Source organism: Salvelinus namaycush, chromosome 31, assembly GCF_016432855.1.
Source record: "Salvelinus namaycush isolate Seneca chromosome 31, SaNama_1.0, whole genome shotgun sequence".
NCBI classification, from domain to species: domain Eukaryota; kingdom Metazoa; phylum Chordata; class Actinopteri; order Salmoniformes; family Salmonidae; genus Salvelinus; species Salvelinus namaycush.
This window is the reverse complement of record NC_052337.1, coordinates 44,548,139-44,566,186: the sequence shown is the minus strand read 5'-3', so window position 1 is coordinate 44,566,186 and position 18,048 is coordinate 44,548,139.

The window sequence follows — 18,048 nt, the reverse complement described above, 5'->3', positions numbered from 1 at the left end:
TGGCCGAGCAGCCGCACACAAGCCTAAGATCACAATGCGCAATGACAAGCATCGGCTGGAGTGGTGTAAAGCTCGCCGCCATTGGACTCTGGAGCAGTAGAAACGTGTTCTCTGGAGGGATGAATCACGCTTCACTATCTGGCAGTCTGACGGACCAATCTTTGGCGGAAGGCAGGAGAACGCTACCTGCCCCAATGCATAGTGCAACTGTAAAGTTTGGTGAAGGAGGAATAATGGTCTGGGACTGTATTCATGGTACGGGCTAGGCCCCTTAGTTCCAGTGAACGCTACAGAATTCAATGACATTCTAGACGATTCTGTGCTTCCAACTTTGTGGCAACAGTTTGGGGAATGCCCTTTCCTGTTTCAGCATGACAATGTCCCCCGGCACAAAGCAAGGTCCATACAGAAATGGTTTGTTGAGATCAGTTTGGAAGAACTTGACTGGCCTGCACAGAGCCCTGAACTCAACCCCATCGAACACCTTTGGGATGAATTGGAACTAGGGATGCACGATATATCGGTGAACATATCGGAATCGGACGATATTAGCTAAAAATGCCAACATCGGTATCGGCCCGATGTCTAGTTTAACGCCGATGTTAAAAACTGATGTCAAAGCTACTGTGCATACCTATATAACCTGGGTACAGGACGTAATGAGGCCACGTAAAATGTTGCGCTACACGGGCAACACAGCATTCCTAACCTAGCCCACAATGTCTGCTGTGTGGATTGAGTAGTCAACAAGTCGAGCAGTCATTTGAAAGAGTAAGAACATTTCAGCGAGTCAACTCAAAGACAAAATTAAATCAAAGGTAATGGAATTCATTGCCCTTGAAAATCAACTGGTCTCTGTCGTGGGTGATGTTGGCTTTCGCCGACTGGTCGAGCACCGGCACACACTACCAAGTGCGCTATTTTTCAGACGTTTCCCTACAGGAGTTACACAGTAATAACGACACTGCTATTAGCTTCACGACATACATACTATGGAACGCCATTTGGGTCTTTGCGTGTCAAAAAAGATACAGTAGCACTGTCAAAGCTGCAAACAAGCAAACACCGGCCACGAACGATGTGTTTACAATACCGTGTTGGTAATAAAGCATAATTTGTTCGATTGCAACTTCTGCGGTAGCTAGCTTTAGCTTGGTACCTATCTAGCACCAAAACAACCAGCCTGAAAACAACGATCAGTAGAAACTGCAGTCATTTTCATTATTCTTAGCAATGATTTAGGAATCCTTGTGAGTAAGTATTAGCTAGGTTGCCACTTGTTGTTCGCCTATTGAAATTGAACTTCAGCTCATGAAAATAAATAGCTAGCCAGCTACTTAACCCTGTTGCCCACCTTATAAGCACCCAGCTAGCTTCCTCTGGCCGGACCGGGTTATGTGTTGTGAAGCTAGCCACAATCAGGATTAGGCACAACTGTGAATTTGCAGTTTGCCTTCAAAATAAAAGTATGTCATTGACAATGATGCAAATAAACACAAATAGTAGAATTATGCTATACTTTTATTTTGAAGGCTAACCGCAAAGTCCACTTATTGTGGCTAATCCGTAGCTAGCGTCACATAGATGGGTCCGACCACCATTAATCAAATAAGAACTGCCTTATAAATTAGGGTTATTTTAGATGAAGACACCTAGCTATATAGTTAGCTAGCTAACTATATAGCTACTGAAACAGATGATGTCGTTTTGCTATGTTGTTATGTTATGTTGTTTTTGGGGAATAACTGCATTGTTTGCATCCATGAGCTAGCTAGCTTTTTTTAATGACCAGCACTCTAGGTGCACGAGACAACTTTACCAACATCATAGCATACTTATCGACGAATCGTTGTGACATATGAAATACGAGTGATAGTGTAATCAATGTGTAATAACTACTTTAAAAAATGTTTGAACGCGTTAAATTGTTATTTGACGTGCAGTCATATTCAGGTCCTGATTGGTCAACAAGCTTATTTGACACATCAAATAACACTATTTGATGTGTCAAATAAGCTTGTTGACCAATCTTTTTTGAAACGCAAAGACACCACTTGCACTGAGATGCAGTGCCTTAGACCGCTGCGTCCATATGTGTGTTAACTATTTCACTGAACTAGAATGCTTAAAAGGCCGCAAAAAATGTCAATATCGGTTATCGGCCAAAAATGTCATATCGGTGCATCACTAATTGGAATTCAGACTGAGAGCCAGGCCTAATCGCCCAACATCAGTGCCTGACATCGAGTGGAAAGCCTTCACAGAAGAGTGGAGGCTGTTATAGCAGTAAAGGAGGGACCAACTCCATATTAATGCCTATGATTTTGGAATTGGTTGATTTCAAATGCAATCTTCAAGTTAATAATTCACATGTTGGATTCACATTTAAATTGGATTCACGTGTAAATCAAGATTGATTTGATTTAGTCCTATTCTTTAACTTTCATTTTTGGTTGAGATGGAGACGTGAATCCAACATATGTGGGCTTAGTGGGCTCATTTCTGGATGTGGAAATTATGTTTGCAAATTACATTGAAACAACAAACAACAGTTTGTGCCAAGTGGGTTGATACAGGAAACTCACAAAATAAAGGAAACCCCCGCATAAAGTGTCTAAATAAGGGTGTTGGGCCAACGCAAGCTGCCGCTCCAGAATCTCCCATAAGATCTGGTGACTGAGACGGCCATGACAAATGGTTTACATCGTTTTCATGCTCATCAAACCATTCAGTGACCACTCGTGCCCTGTGGATGGGGGGCATTGTCATCCTGGAAGAGACCACTCCCATCATGATACAAATGATTCATAGGTTGAAGGTGATCACTCTGAATGGCTGTGTATTTTTTGGCCCTTTACCTTGCTCTCTAAGGGTTTGAGTGGACCAAAACCATGACAGGAAAATGTACCCCACACCATAACATATACTTTGTATCCCTCAATTACTCAAGATGTTCCTTTCTTTTGGCTGTTACCTGTATGTTCTTTACCATATTAACTGTAAGGGCATGTTTTGATAGTGTAGCCTATATGTTCTTTACCATAATAACTGTAAGAGCATGTTTTGATAGTGTAGCCTATATGCTCTTTACCATAATAACTGTAAGAGCATGTTTTGATAGTGTAGCCTATATGCTCTTTACCATAATAACTGTAAGAGCATGTTTTGATAGTGTAGCCTATATGTTCTTTACCATAATAACTGTAAGAGCATGTTTTGATAGTGTAGCCTATATGTTCTTTACCATAATAACTGTAAGATGTGTTGTGTCATTGTACTGGTAATGTCATCGCCAGTGGGATCGTGTCCTGTTTCAGTGTATAGTTCGATCTCCAGCTGCAAGAAATGGAAGCTTCGACATGATGACACAACTTGCTTTAAAAGTCCTCATAGGAACTGACCTCAAGTCTGCTGTATTAAAAACTGAAATCAAACGGTTGTTTGTTTCCCAACTCCAGTCCTCCTATACCCCCAACAGCAAATATTTTTGTTGTAGCCCCGGACAAGCACACCTGATTCTCGAGGACTGGAGTTGGGAAACACTGATAGAAACATAAATACAGAAAGTGCAGTAGGATAATATGTCAGTAGACCTAAATACAATACATGACCAAAAGTATGTGGACACCTGCTCTTCGAACGTCCCATTCCAAAATCACGTGCATGAAATATGGAGGTGGTCCCCACTTTGCTGCTATAACAGCTTCCACTCTTCTGGGAAGGCTTTCCACTAGATGTTGGAACATTGCTGCGGGGACTTGCTTCCATTCAGCCACAAGAGCATTAGTGACGTCGAGCACTGATGTTGGGCGATTAGGCCTGGCTCGCAGTCGGCGTTCCAATTCATCCCAAAGGTGTTCGGTGGAGTTGAAGTCAGGGCTCTGTGCAGGCCAGCCAAGTTCTTCCACACCGATCTCGACAAACCATTTCTGTATGGACCTCGCTTCGCGCACGGGGGCATTGTCATGCTGAAACAAGAAAGGCCCTTCCCCAAACTGTTGCCATAAAGTTGGAAGCACAGAATCATCCAGAATTTCATTGTATGCTGTAGCGTTAAGATTTCCCCTCACTGGAACTAAGGGGCCAAACCCAAACCATGAAAAACAGTCCCAGACCATTATTCCTCCTCCACCAAACTTTACAGTTGCACTATGCATAGGGGCAGGTAGTGTTCTCTTGGCATCCGCCAAACCCAGATTCATCCATCGGACTGCCAGATGGTGAAGCGTGATTCATCACTCCAGAGAACGCTTTTCCACTGCTCCAGAGTCCAATGGCGGTGAGCTTTACACCACAGAAGCCGATGCTTGTCATCGCGCATGGTGATCTTAGGCTTGTGTGCGGCTGCTCGGCCATGGAAACCCATTTCATGAAGCTCCCGACGAACAGCTTTGTGCTGATGTTGCTTCCAGAGGCAGTTTGGAACTCAGTAGTGAGTGTTGCAACCAAGGACAGATGACTTTTACACACTACACGCTCTTCAGCACTCGGCGTTCCCGTTCTGGGAGCTCTTGTGGCCTAACACTTTGCGGTCGAGCCGTTGTTGCTCCTAGGCAGTTTCCACTTCACAACAGCAGCACTTACAGTTGACATGGGCAGCTCTAGCAGGGCAGAAATTTGACCAACCCACTTGTTGGAAAGGTGGCATCCTATCACAGTGCCACGTTGAAAGTCACTGAGCTCTTCAGTGAGCCCATTCTACTGCCAATGTTTGTCTATGGAGATTGCATGGCTGTGTGCTCGATTCTATACACCTGTCAGCAACGGCTGTGGCTGAAATAGATGAATCCACTAAATTTAAGAGGTGTCCACATACTTTTGTGTATATATATATATATATTTATAAATAAAAAGGCCCTGAAGTCACCAGTCTGTCAGTGAATCGTCTCCAATGTGTTGTGGCTTGGGATGACATAGTTGACCACTTATATTCTTGATATAATTAGAATCACATTCCCATGTATTATTTATGTTGAACAGACCAGACTACCAGACCTAGGGCTGCTCCTGCTGGCGCTGCTGCTCCAGCCGTAACCTCCAGCCCAAGGCCACAGTGTGGTAAAATAAGACAGTATAGATGACTAAGCTATCACACCTGGGTCAAATACAGTACATGTGAAATGCTTCGAAATACTTGAGGTGTGCTTTAACAGAAGTCCCATTGAGGTCTGAAGACCTCTTTCCCAAGGGAAGACCTGGCCAAAAATGGCAGCTAATGCATCTTGGGCATGCAGGGTGAGTGGAGCTTGCATTACATTATTCCATTGGTTCCATTACAGCGGACAAGTTAAATCAAGCTCAAATATTTGTTAGTATTTGATCCAGGTCTAGTGAAGGGAAAAGGGGGGATACCTAGTCAGTTGTACAACTGAAATGTGTCTTCTGCATTTAACCCAACCCCTCTGAATCAGAGAGTTGTGGGTAGTAGCTATACAGGTCTCCACACAAAGTTCATAGGAAGGCCTGTTACCTAAAAAGGATCTACAAAGAATTTCCTAATGCATGCTTTGGGAGTTATTTTTGCCTAAATTGTGACTGGTGCCCTCACTATGCACACAAAGGTTATGCAAGCAACCCAAATAACTATCTCCAGATCAAAGTGATCCATTCAGCTACACGCACTGTGTACAACACAGTTGTCCAATTCGTTGTCCAATTCGTCCAATTGGTTGTGTAGATTAGAACCTTTCTGTAGTCTAGTTGAACTTTTCAATCTGCTCGAAGTGGAAGACATCAGTAGTTAAAGATGCAGTCTGGGATCTTAAGCACAACATATTTGTAACATATTGTACGAATGTGATTTGTAACATATCATAAGAATTGCAAGTAAATATATACACAGTGCCTTCAGAAAGTATTCACACCCCTTGATTTATTCCACATTTTGTTGTGTTAGCCTGAATTCAAAATGGATGAAAAAATAAAATGTTGAAAATGAAATACAGACATATCTCATTTACATAAGTATCCACACCCCTGAGTCAAGACTTTGTATAGGCACCTTTGTCAGCGATTACAGCTGTCAGTCTTTCTGGGTATGTCTCTAAGAGCTTTCCACACCTGGATTGTGCAACATTTGCCCATTATTCTTTAAAAAAAAATTCAAGCTCTGTCAAATTGGTTGTAGATCATTGCTAGACAACCATTCTCAGGTCTTGTCATAGATATTCAAGTAGATTTAAGTCAAAAATGTAACTCGGCCATGAAGGAACATTCCATGTCTTCTTCGTATGCTCCTCCAGTGTAGATTTGGCCTTGTGTTTTAGGTTATTGTCCTGTTGAAAGGTGAATACATATCCCAGTGTCTGGTGGAAAGCAGACTGAACCAAGTTTTCTTCTAGGATTTTGCCTGTGTTTAGCTCCATTTCTTTTTTATCCTGAAAAGATCCCCAGTCCTTAACGATTAGAAGCATACCCATAACATGATGCAGCCAACACTATGCTTGAATATATGGAGAGTGGTACTCAGTAACGTGTTGTATTGGATTTTTCCAAACATAACACTTTATATTCAAGACAAAAAGTTAATTGCTTTGCCACATTCTTCGCAGTATTACTTTAGTGCCCTGTTGAAAACAGAATGCATGTTTGGAATATTTTTATTCTGAACAGGCTTCCTTCTTTTCACTCTCTCAATTTGGTTAGAATTGTGGAGTAAGTACAATGTTGTTGATCCATCCTCAGTTTTCTCCTATCACAGCCATTAAACTCTGTAACTGTTTTAAAGTCACCATCGGCCTCATGTTGAAATCCATGAGCGGTTCCCTTCCTCTCCAGCAACTGAGTTAGGAAGGACGCCTGTATCTTTGCAGTGACTGTGGTATTGCGGCACCATCCAAAGTGTAATTAATAACTTTACCATGCTCAAAGGGGTATTCAATGTCTGCTCTTACAGATAATTGTATGTGTGGGGTATGGAGATGAGGTAGTCATTCAAAAATCAGTTCCTGCAACTATTATGTGACTTGTTGAGAACATGTTTACTCCTGAACTTATTTAGGCTTGCCATAACAAAAGGGTAGAAAACTTACTGACTCAAGACATAAAAAGGTCTAAAAACATAATTACGCTTTGACATTATGGGGTATTGTGTGTAGGCCAGTGACAAAAAATGTAATCCATTTTAAATTCAGGCTCTAACACAACAAAATGTGGAAAAAGTCAAGAGATGTGAATACTTTCTGAAGGCACTGTATATACAGTTGAAGTCGGAAGTTTACATACACTTAGGTTGGAGTCATTAAAACTTGTTTCTCAACCACTCCACAAATTTCTTGTCAACAAACTATAGTTTTGGCAAGTCAAGTAATTTTTCCAACAATTGTTTACAGGCGGATTATTTCACTTATAATTCACTGTATCACATTTCCAGTAGGTCAGAAGTTTACATACATTAAGTAGACTGTGCCTTTAAACAGCTTGGAAAATTCCAGAAAATGATGTCATGGCTATAGAAGCTTCTGATAGGCTAATTGACATCATTTGAGTCAATTGGAGGTGTACCTGTGGATGTATTTCAAGGCCTACCTTCAAACTCTGTGCCTCTTTCCTTGACATCATGGGAAAATCAAAAGAAATCAGCCAAGACCTCAGAAAAATAAATTGTAGACCTCCACAAGTCTGGTTAATCCTTGGGAGCAATTTCCAAATGCCTGAAGATACCACGTACATCTGTTCAAACAATAGTACGCAAGTATAAACACCATGGGACCACACAGCCATCATACCGCTCAGGAAGGAGACGCGTTCTGTCTCCTAGAGATGAATGTACTTTGGTGCAAAAAGTAAAATTAAATCCCAGAACAACAGCAAAGAACCTTGTGAAGATGCTGGAGGAAACAGGTACAAAAGTATCTATATCCACAGTAAAACGAGTCCTATATCGACATAACCTGAAAGGCCGCTCAGCAAGGAAGAAGCCACTGCTCCAAAACCGCCATAAAAAAGCCAGACTACAGTTTGCAACTGCACATGGGGACAAAGAGCGTACTTTTTGGAGAAATGTCCTCTGGTGGATGTCCTCTGATGGAGCAAAAATAGAACTGTTTGGCCATAATGACCATCGTTATGTTTGGAGGAAAAAGGGGGAGGCTTGCAAGCCGAAGAACACCATCTCAACCGTGAAGCACGGGGGTGGCAGCATCATGTTGTGGGGGTGCTTTGCTGCAGGAGGGACAGGTGCACTTCACAAAATAGATGGCTTCATGAATGAGGAAAATTATGTGGATATATTGAAGCAACATCTCAAGACATCAGTCAGGAAGTTAAAGCTTGGTCGCAAATGGGTCTTCCAAATGGACAATGACCCCAAGCATACTTCCAAAGTTGTGGCAAAATGGCTTAAGGACAACAAAGTCAAGGTATTGGAGTGGCCATCACAAAGCCCTGACCTCAATCCCATAGAAAATGTGTGGGCAGAACTGAAAACATGTGTGTGAGCAAGGAGGACCACAAACCTGACTCAGTTACACCAGCTCTGGCCAAAATTCACCCAACTTATTGTGGGAAGCTTGTGGAAGGCTACCCAAAACGTTTGACCCAAGTTAAACAATTTAAAGGCAATGCTACCAAATACTAATTGAGTGTATGTAAACTTCTGACCCACTGGGAATGTGATGAAAGGAATAAAAGCTGAAATAAATCTTTCTCTCTACTATTATTCTGACATTTCACATTCTTAAAATAAATAACGGTGATCCTAACTGACCTAATACAGGGCATTTTTACAAGGATTAAACATCAGGAATTGTGAAAAACTGAGTTTAAATGTATTTGGCTAAGGTGTATGTAAACTTATGACTTCAACTGTATGTATATAGATATATATATATATTTACCCCAAAAATATATGGGTGATTGGAAATGATGCAGACAATTACATTGATGGAAGCAGCAATCTATCTGCAATATTAAAGCTGATCTACCCCCTAACATTTTTTAAAAATTACTTTAAAAAAAATAATAATAATAAGGACAGCATCTGGACCGGGGAAAACATAACGACATCATTCAGCCGACGAGCCGGCTGAAGCGCGGAAGCCTGGCGAGCCGGCTGGGGCGTGGGAGCCTGGCGAGCCGGCGGAAGCGTGGAAGCCTGACAAGCCGGCGGAACCGTGGGAGCCTGACGAGCCGGCTGAGGCATGACTTGGGAACCTGATGAGCCGGCTGAGGCATGGGACCGACGACCCGCCTGAGGCATGACGTGGGATGGGAGCCTGTTGAGTTGGCTGAGGCGTGGGGGCCCGAAGAGCCAGCTGAGGCACCCCTGGTTCCTCCGGCAGCAGCACCCGGACCCGACGTCAACAATAAAAGCATTAACCTCCCTGATGCTTCAAATTGTGGTGTCAGCATTCTGTAAGGACAGCCGCTGGGAGACGAGAAGCAAGTACAGGGAGTGAATACTTAATGGATAACAGACAAGAAACAAACAAGGACAGTGTCTGGACAGGGGAAGACATAACAACATCAATGCTGACACGGGGAACAAACTAAAGAGCAGACAGATATTGAGGGGCAATCAACAAAGTAATGGAGTCTAGGTGGGTCCAATATTGTTGTGATGCGCGTAATGACGATGACAAGTGTGCGTAATGATGGGCCGCCTGGAGGGAGCGGGAGCAGGCGTGACATTGTCATAAGAGGAGAAAATGTAAATTATTTGATTGTGTGGCTCTACTCATTTGAGCAGGTGTCTAAAAACACAGAGATTAATCATTGATTCCACCTGGCTGATCGATGAGTCAAATTCAAAACAGAGGACATAAATCAATAGTCTGCAGTTAGAATAGGTACAACATCTTAAGATTAATCAGATATCAACTGGTGTGTGTCTGAAATGGCACCCTATTCCCTATGTAGTGCACTAGAAGCCAATGTATGCTTGATCTGAAAATGTGGTCGGAGGCTTGATACACAGTGCATTCAGAAAGTATTCAAACCCCTTAACCTTTTCCACATTTTGTTACGTTACACCCTTATTCTAAAATTGAATTAATCATTTTTTCCCCTCATCAATCTACACACAATACCACATAATGACAGTGAAATCAGGTTTTTAATGTTTGCAAATTTATTTAAAAAAAAATATATATATAATAAAATAAATATATATCTTACCTTACCTAAGAATTCAGACCCTTTACGATGAGACTCGAAATTGAGCTCAGGTGCATCCTGTTTCCATTGATCATCCTTGAGATGTTTCTACAACTTGATTGGACATGATTTGGAAAGGCACACGATATAAGATCCCACAGTTGACAGTGCATGTCAGAGCAAAAACCAAGCCATGAGGTCAAAGGAATTGTCCTTAGAACGCCGAGACAGGATTGTGTCGAGGCACACATCTGGGGAAGGGTAGCAAATTTTTTTTGCAGCATTGAAGGTCCCCAAGAACACAGTGGCCTCCATCAGTCTTAAATGGAAGAAGTTTGAAACCACCAAGACTCTTCCTAGAGCTGGCCGCCAAACTGAGCAATCGGGGGAGAAGGCCCTTGGTCAGGGAGGTGACCAAGAACCCGATGGTCACTCTTACAGAGCTCCAGAGTTCCTCTGTGGAGATTGGAGAAACTTCCATAAGGACAACTATCTCTGCAGCACTCCACCAATCAGGCCTTTATGGTAGAGTGGCCAGACGGAAGCCACTTCTCAGTAAAAGGCACATGACAGCCCACTTGGAGTTTGCCAAAGGGCACCTAAAGGACTCAGACCATGAGAAACAAGATTCTCTGGACTGATGAATTCAAGATTGAACTCTTTGGCCTGACTGCCAAGCGTCACGTCTGGAGGAAACCTGGCACCATCCCTGCGGTGAAGCATGGTGGTAGCAGCGTCATGCTGTGGGGATGTTTTTCAGCGGCAGGGACAGGGAGACTAGTCAGGATCGAGGAAAGGATGAACGGAGCAAAATACAGAGACATCATTGATGAAAACCTGCTCCAGAGCGCTCAGGACCTCAGACTGGGGCAAAGGTTCACCTTCCAACGACTCTAAGCACACAGCCAAGACAACGCAGGAGTGTCTTCGGGAAAAGTCTCTGAATTCATTGAGTGGCCCAGCCAGAGCCCGGACTTGAACCCAATCGAACATTTCTGGAGAAACCTGAAAATATCTGTTGCAGCAACGCTCCCCATCCAACCTGATCTACAGAGAAGAATGGGATAAACTCCCCAAATACAGGTGTGCCAAGCTTGTAGCGTCATACCCAAGAAGACTCAAAGTTGCAATCGCTGCCAACAAAGTTCTGAGAAAGGGTCTGAATACTTAAGTAAAAGTGATATTTAAGTTTTTTAATTTTAATACATTTGCAAAAATTTCTAAAAAACTGTTTTTGCTTTGTCATTATGGGGTATTGTGTGTAGATTGATGAGTACATTTTTAGAATAAGGCTGTTACGTAACAAAATGTGGAAAATGTCAAGGAGCCTGAATACTTTCCGAATGCACTGTAGAGGGGTGTGAAACAATTGCGGAGCCTCCGGATGCATGTAGAGGTCAAATTGCACTCCGTACCGCATCGCCGTACGCCTCACAAATTTTTAACAATGCAGAGGGCTCCATATAGCTCCATTTAGCTGATTGATTGACGGTAGGTAGGGGTCGGAAGGTCTTGCATAACCACAAACTCACTTCCTTGAGAACATACTTCACAACAGCTCTGCTGAAAAGGTCTGCGCTGCGCTGCGAAGAGCAAGAAGTATGAATGCCCTCTGACTTCTGCAGAGGCCGTATCATCGTAAATGCTGCACGGCCAATGCTGACGTCAGATTGACCATGCAGCACCTTTATGTCTGTGTTTCGACCAATGACTGTATATATGAATGGACAAAGCCATCGATCACGTGACACCATTCATTCCTATGTGAAGACTCCAAATAAAGCCAGTTAAGATTGCGTCTCATGGAGGCATAACATGCACAATTTGTGCTACTCTAGGACGTGACGTTGCAGGCTAGCTCAGTGCTGCTCCCTCTCATTGAGTAGGAACTCAAATTGAAGGCCGAACGAGGTACTGCAGGCTGCCATTAGCAACCAAATGATGCTTCTGTCTGCGATTTTAAAATAATCGGTTCTGCTAACAATGCCTGCAGTGTCGCGGTGGGCCTTGAACTTATGTGGCTTCAATCAGAGGGGAATCATTCTCCCCTGGTTTAGACAGGCAGCCCAGTTCTGATCTTGTTTTCACTGATTGGTCTTTTGACCATTCAGATCTGAAAATGAAAAGATCTGATGTGATTGGTCAAAAGACCAATCCGTGGGGGGGAAAAAATCTGCTGGTATAATTTGACCAGAGCTCTGTGGCCAAAGAAGTGCACTACATAGAGAATATGGTGCCATATGGCTCTGGTCAAAAGTAGTGCACTTTAGGGAACAGAGTGTGATTTCAGACACAGCCCTGGTATCATGGGTCGTGCCCTGGTCAAAAGTAGTGCACTGCATAGGGAATAGGGTGCCTCTGGTGGTATCATGGGCCATATGAGGTAACAGACAGTCATCTTCCAGTGAGTCCCTGCCCGGTGGGCAGCTGCTGGGCATGGTGAGTGGTGACATCAACCCAAGCTGGGAGTATGAGATATCGACTCAGTTGTCTAAAATGGTGGTGACATACACTCTATATACAAAAGTATGTGGACACCCCTTCAAATTAGTGGATTCGGCTATTTCAACCACACCCGTTGCTGACAGGTATATAAAATTGAGCACACAGTCATGCAATCTCCATAGACAAACATTAGCAGTAGAATGGCCTTACTAAAGAGCTCAGTGACTTTCAACGTGCATCGTCATAGGATGCCACCTTTCCAACAAGTCAATTCATCAGATTTCTGCCCTGCTAGAGCTGCCCCGGTCAACTGTACGTGCTGTTGTTGTGAAGTGGAAATTTCTAGGAGCAACAACGGCTCAACCGCAAAGTGGTAGGCCACACAAGTTCACAGAACGGGACCAGCAGAGTGCTGAAGAGCGTAGCACGTAAAAATCGTCTGTCCTCAGTTGTAATACTCGCTACCGAGTTCCAAACTGCCTCTGGAAGCAATGTCAGCACAATAACTGTCCATTCATGAAATGGGTTAACGCTACAGCATATGACATTCTAGATGATTCAAAGGCCCTTTCCTGTTTCAGCATAACAATGCCCCCGTGCACAAAGCACAAACATGGTTTGTCGAGATCAGTGTGGAAGGCCTACACAGAGCCCTGACCTCAACCCCATCGAACACCTTTGGGATGAAATGGAACGCAGACTGCGAGCCAGGCCTAATCGCCCAACATCAGTGCTCGGCCTAACTTATGCTCTTGTGGCTGAATGGAAGCAAGTCCCCGCAGCAATGTTCCTAAATCTAGTGGAAAGCCTTCCCAGAAGAGTGGAGGCTGTTATAGCAGCAAAGGGGGGACCAACTCCATATTAATGCCCATGATTTTGGAATGAGATGTTCAATGAATAGGTGTCCACATACTTTTGGTCATGTAGTGTAAGTAGTTAACCATTTGTAGTGTAAGTAGTTAACCATTTGAGTAAAACAAATCTTTAAAAAGGTCTTAATCTGGCTGATTGTAGACCTTTCTTGCAGTCAAATTACCAAATCTCCCTCTAGTGGCCTCATGGGTGGAATGTTATTAGTATTTTTTTCATAATTAATCAACTTTTTTTTTTTTTCGCCAAAAATCGTGTGTTTCTATTGCCGAAAACCCGTTGTTTCTATGTCAAACGGTTTTGTTATATTTCAGTCTTCTGTGATATTGGGATGCAAACTCAAAATTGAACACATTTCAACTTTATATCTGGTACAGGTGTCTTCTTTATTTAACCCATAACCATGTGGGTTAGGCGTATACTTTTGTTTCAAAGTAGATTTGTTTTAAGACTACCAAGAAACACTATGTGACCCTGATTTAGCCCACTGCAGACCACTGTGACGATGATGAATCAATCAATCAATCAGCATGGATGGATCAGGATTCAAATAATCCAATATTTTACAATGTTTTCAAAATTAGTCGCAACATCTTTTAATATGATGACACCTTGGCTTCGAAACATTACTAAATGAGATGATTGGAAAAGATTACTGTCACGTACAATCTCCACCACAAAAAAAATGTGCTTTTATTTTAGATGAAATGTGTTCCAGGAAGCATATGGCAGCCGAGTTGAACTAGGTCAACCATTAACCAACTAACATGAAGCTTCTCAGACAGAGAACACCTAACACCTAACTGAAGCCCTGCTTCTACACGGGCAGATTTCTCACTGTGTGACTGACCGTAGTTAATATCACAATCCGACTGAGGGAGTGGAGATACAGACTGGTGACAGCAGGACCCATCTGAATCATGGGTATTCACAGAAAATGACCGTGTTTACTATTGAGATGTAAACGTGGCAGCAACAGCTTCTCCTCTGAAATAATTATCGTGATCTTCTCCATTTTAATAGCTCTCTGAGTAATAATGAGCTAATTCATTCATTAACAATGTAAATGCTTATAATATGACTATCCTTGACAACAACAAAAAAACGCTTGTTAATTAAACACCTGTTGTGTTACATGTCATACTAATCCTGTATGGCTTCAGTACTAATAGAGCAAGAGGAGGATTTTGATCTTCGGACCTCAAAGACTTGTAATGCTGACTGAGAGCTTGAAGCAAGACTTCACTTCAAAAAACACCATTAGGATAGCTAAGCACAATTTTATGCTAATCCGCAGTGAGAAATTATCATTTGCTATTGATGTTCGGGAATCCATAGTTCTGCAAATTCAGAAAGGAGCCTTGTCCAACAGTCATTATCAGATGACGGATAGTCACCTGACATCAACCGAGCTAGCTACCGCTCACTGGCGTTTAATACTTAATATCGCCACATTTTTTCTTTTCTTTATGCGGTCTGAGTTGCCCGCCTGCCAACCAAACCGTTTCCCATTTCCTCTTTCCATCAAAGCCACTCCATGGTTCAGAGGGTTGAATCAAACGAGCACGTCATGGCACAGTACAACCTTGCTCCGAGGGTCGCATTTGTCTCTTTACAGAAAGCTTCTATTGTTGCTACGCTGCTCCTAAAAAGGGCGGTTGTGACACAGAGCACTCAAGAGCAATGGCCCCTCTTGCACAAGCAGAAGATCACAGGGCTGCAGATCAAGAACGAAAAGTGCTCCTCAGTAGTTGTCCCTCTCATGTCATTTAGCTAGCTATGTATTTAATCATGGTATAAAGCCTCAAAGACAAGGCTGCTACGATCTACTCATAGATCAACGTGCTAGTATAATAGTCTCCTAACATTAACATTGCCTGCTGAAGCAAACATACACAACGTTCGATATTAATAACAAACATTGCTGGATTAATCCAAAAGGGAAGTCATTATCATTTCACCAACTGACTGTGTGACCTTCAAACTGCAAAAAGCAATCGACAAAAGCAACAAAACATGGCTTAGTAAATCCTTAAAACCCTACTAGGTTTGGTTTGATGGCAGCTAGGCTAGATAAGGGTCTCAGTACTCTGGATCCTTCCTGCCATGCATGGCTGGGGTTCAGTGATGTCTCATCAGACTATTGCTCAACCTGTTTCAAGCAGAGTCACCTCACTTGGCTTGCTGTTCCCTCTGGCCTGACAGAATTATCTTCTGCATCACAGAGGGCAGCAGAGCAGAGGCTGGGTGAACAGAGCTAGCTACACAGAGGCAGAACAGAGCTAGCTACACAGAGACAGAGAGAGCACTCCATTTCACAGCCGAGTCCCAGCCCACTGCAGAGCAGAAGAGAACAGGGAAGTATCAGTGGCTCAGCGGCATTGGACGGTCATCCACCATTTTGTGATCCTCAAGGTCTGCATTGGCAACCCATTCCCCCTCCATACCCTGCTACCTGCCTTTATCCTGCTATCTTGTTACACAGATAGGACTGTTTAGCAAAGAGCACAGACCTGGACCAGCTTCCTTTCTCATTTTCTGCTGGCATAGCTGCCAGGGAAAGGAGAAGTTGTTTTCTGGTCGGTGGATGCATGATCACCCGCAAGGTCTTCTTCAGACAGACAGATCTCAAGAGATTTGAGGATCATAGTGCACACCGCCACCAAATATGGAACTTGAGAAGGGCCGTGAGAAAGGCCATATGAGAAAGGCCATGCGAAGGGTTTACCGATAACACAATGTGACACAAATATAGACCGATCTACCTTGTGACTCCACGTTTTGTGTTTAATGAACTGCATTTGCAGTGCTTCGTATTTAGTTCATTTGTTTCTAGTATTCGGATAGAAACTGGCACAACTCTTGCTTTTAGGCTCACAGCGACAAGGTTCGTTAAACATGGCATCCTCAAAAATGATTAAGTGCACAGACTAATTGCAAGCCTTGAGCATGATTATTTTTTATTATTAACAAAATAGGTGGAGGTATTTCTCGCCAGGTTTCTCGGTCTTTTGGGTTGGACTATTCTCCGTGGTCTGAGCCGAGACATGCACCTAAGCAACTTCTCAGATGACGCAAACCTGGCTTGACTTTGACGTTGCTCCTGCTCCAAAACACCTGCTCCTGAACGTTAAGTTGCAACGGAAAGGAATCGGACATATGTACAGGTAGGCTAAGCACCAACAAGATGTGTTAAATGACATTTTGTTCAAATGTCATTAATTTAATGTAATCCTTGAGGCCATATCCTGCCAATGCTTTGCTTGGCATATTGTCAGGATTTCATCATTTGTATCCCATTTTCTCAACGCTCTCGCTAGCTACAGTAGTCGCTTGAAATGCAGTAGTAAAGGGGAAAACGGTGTGCACTAGAGTTGCAGAAAAACATCTGACACACCAACTGTCTCGAGGAACAACTATTCTGCAATCATTCAGACCAGCCGTACGCAAGGCCACTATGAAGCAATATCTGCCTCCCATATCTAAAACCATTACCATAAAACCATCACTTTAGTACTCAATTAAATGGGCATCTCACATTGTGGAATTTCCACTATCCTACCCAAATGACAGCTGCTCAGCGCCACAAGGCTGTGGAAATGACCATTATAAAGTCATAAGAAATGTCTCACAATCCAGAAATCTCCACCAAAAGGTGTGATTGTCGAAAGGCCTCAAGGTCAAGGACCCAGGCCAAAAGGTCAGCATGAAAACAAACAAGCTGAGCAAACGGCGACACTCGTGTTCCCATTTACAAAACGTGTGAGAACTTTAAACGATGACTGGTCATCACCGACCGTAAAACAAGATTCTAGATTTAGTGACCAGTTGAGAGGAGACTCCCAGTCAAACCCTCGGTCTGGTTGAAGCGAAACTCAAAACTCAAGCTATGGCTCTTCTTTCAAAATGGCTTGGTTTTGTATTGACCAAAGGGAATGTGCTGGGTCAAGGATTAATACGTTGAGTTAAAGAAACAGAAAACCGAAGAAGGATGTCCAGGGACAGTCTTGGAGAGTAACCAGGAAGTGTTTTTCCACAAAGACAATTACTTCAGGAAAGGAAACTATGTATGTGTCTCAAATGGTACCCTATTCCCTATATAGTGCACTACTTTTGACCAGGGCCCATACCTCATGATGCATTCAGCATTCCGCAATACAACCACGCAGCCAGCCCATAACCCATCTCTGTTTGGCACCGTTTACCAATGTTACAAAGCCAATCTGAATCTACCAATGTGTCCGATTCAAAATAGACTTGAGGCACATGGATTTCAGTTCTCCCTTGAGGGATCACACATACTACACAAAGCGTGACTATCATTGGTCTCTTGACAGACACCCACATGGGTATGAAACAAAGGTTGTGAATAGGTTGTAACAAGATTAGCCCACTACAAGATTACTATAAGATTACATCAGCTCACTCTCTCTCCCCATGCGTTTCGGTTTGCCCACTACGTTCAGAGCTGTCATCTGAAGAATCAAGCCATTCAATAAGTGCACGGTTCTTCTACCTTGCTTCAGTGATGGTCGACACCAGAAGAATTTTGAAGGCTGTCCTCTATTTTTAGACTCGGGTCAAAGGTCTGTAAATGATGTCTCTTTTTCCTTTAATCCTTTAATATAGCTGCTAAAT